Source organism: Chrysochloris asiatica, unplaced genomic scaffold, assembly GCF_000296735.1.
Source record: "Chrysochloris asiatica unplaced genomic scaffold, ChrAsi1.0 scaffold00032, whole genome shotgun sequence".
Taxonomy (NCBI): Eukaryota; Metazoa; Chordata; class Mammalia; order Afrosoricida; family Chrysochloridae; genus Chrysochloris; species Chrysochloris asiatica.
The window spans coordinates 3,556,593-3,559,183 of NW_006408550.1; positions in this window are offsets into that span (position 1 = coordinate 3,556,593).

Consider the following 2,591-nt stretch of genomic DNA (forward strand, 5'->3'; position numbering starts at 1 on the left):
ACCCTAGCCATGGCATTTTCACTTAACAACAACAATTATAACATGGATTTTTCAAAAAGCCCAGATGGTGCATTGGTTAGGCACTTGACTGCTAACCAAAAGATCAGAAGTTCAAGCCCACCAGCTGTTCTATGGGAAGAAGATGTGGCATTCTGCGTCAGTAAAAATGATAGCATTGGAAACTCTATGGTTTTAAAGGAGCCCTGGTGTTACGAAGTTCTTGACTGCTAACCAAAGGATCAGTGGTTCAAAATCACCAGCTGCTCAGCAGGAAAAAGCTCTGGCAGTGTGCTTCCATAAAGATTTCCCCTTGGAAGCCCTATGGGACAATTCTTCTATGTCCTCTAGGGTATTATACATTATAATTGACTTGAAAGCAATGGATTTGGTTTGTGTTTGTTTTATGGATACTTCCATCTATTCTCACCTATGTACTTACCTGTACTTATTTGTAGACCAAATAAACTTACTATTCCCACATTTGTTGCCACTTTCCTCATCACCCCCAAAAGAAATAGATAACAAATCTATATGATCTAAAACTTGCTTTCCCCTCCCTTTTCCTTAGTAACCAATGAACATTGGTCTCTTATTATATATGTATTCTTGTCTTGTTATAAAAGGTTGATCTGTGTACATATTTGCCCTTTTATACTTGACTTAGTTCACTTAGCATTATGTCCTCCAGGTTCATACATGTTATAATATATTTTGAAGATTTCCATTGTACACATGTACCACAACTTGCTTATCCATGAATGGACACTTTAGTTGTTTCTATTTATTTCTTATTGTGAACAAAGCAACTTTGAGTATAGGTGTGCATATGTCTTTCCATGCCATTATTTTTAAGTTTCTAAGGTATATCTGTATTATAGCACTGGACTGCAAACCACAAGTTTGGCATTTCAACCCCACTAACTGCTGCTCAGAAACCCTATATGAGACAGAACCAACTTGAAGACACTTAACAACAACAACAAAGGTGTACCTAGTGAAGCTGGACTGATAACCACAAGGTTGGTAATTCAAACTCACCAATCACTCCTCCGAAACCCTGCACAGGCTTGTTATGAGTTGGACCCAACCCTTTGGCACTTAACAACAACAAGGTAAATGCTTAGAGTCCTGTTGTAGCTCTGTAGGATAAACAATAGACTGCTAACCCACTAGCCAGTACTCAAAAACCCTACACAGGAACAGAATGAGTAGGAACCGACTTGATGGCACTTAACAACAACAACAAGGTATATACTTAGCAGTGGGATTGAGTAATTCTAATTTTTATTTTTTGAGAAAACACCTTTAAGAAGGGCATGGCAGGGATGTCTAACTTCCTCTAGCTTCACAAAGTAAAAAGGCAAATCAAGATCATCTCAAGGGAGATATTTGTATGACGCAGAGGGAGGTCAGCCAAGCCTCCACCCTCCAAACTTTTTACTAATTCTGACATCAGCTGTCCCTCCAATAATGTTCTCTCCTTTTCTGCTGGATTTATAACTTGGGTTTGCAATAAACACACAAAACTCAGATATATACTGACAATTATGGAGTTGATTATGAAATAACAGCTTGCAGTTCAGGCTCACAAATGTTCAGAATACAACTCTTTGATCAGGACAGACTTTACTCAGCCAGGTCCACAGGCGGACCTCTCTCTGACCTTTGACTTCTTGCCTTGGCCTCTGCCCCATTGGAGCAAGTGCCACACACCTCTTTAGCGCTGCTAATAGTCCTGTGAAGGCACTCAGCTTTCTCGATTTGTAGTCTGGGAAGCCCATTGTTTTGCCTCATGTAGATCTCCCAGTTGTTCTGGCTCTGCTGCTGCCATTTCACTGCCACTACTTCCGTACATCTCTCACTATCTCTGGTGGGGCAGCTCTCTGTCTTCTGTATCAAGGAGATTTGGTCCTGGGCCCAAAGGCTGAATTATATTTCTGGCTTTTCTTGTGGTAGTTGGGAGATCCCACATTCTTCCTCTGGTAGAGCTAATATTAAACCTTGTAGGACCGAAAGGTTAGTTTGAACCACAAGGTCAGTGGTTCAAACTCACCAGTCACTCTTTGGAAACACTATACAGGATTGCTATGAGTTGGAACTGATTCAACATCACTTAACAATTACAACAAAGATGGCAAAACTGATCAATTCCCACCATTAGCTCCTTGAAAACACTATACAGGGTTCCTATGAATCAGAACAGAGTCCTGGTGTGGCACTGTAGGATAAGCACTCAAGCACAAGGTTGGTTTGAATTGCAAAGTCAATGGTTAAAACTAACCATCTGCTCCTCAGAAACTCTATATGGGGTTGCTATGAGTCAGAACGAACTCGATGGCACTTAACAACAACATGAGTCAGAACTGACTCGAGAGCACTTAATAACAAGAAATCCTTTACTGAAACAGGTACTCTTTAAGTACTCTATACATAAAATTTCCTTTAATTCTTTTAATAGTCCTGGTGTTGTTGTAATTAGGTGCCATCGAGTCGGTACTGACTCATAGCGACCCTATGCACAAAAGAATGAACTACTGCCTGATCCTGGGCCAACCTCACTATTGTTGCCACACTTGAACCCATTGATGCTG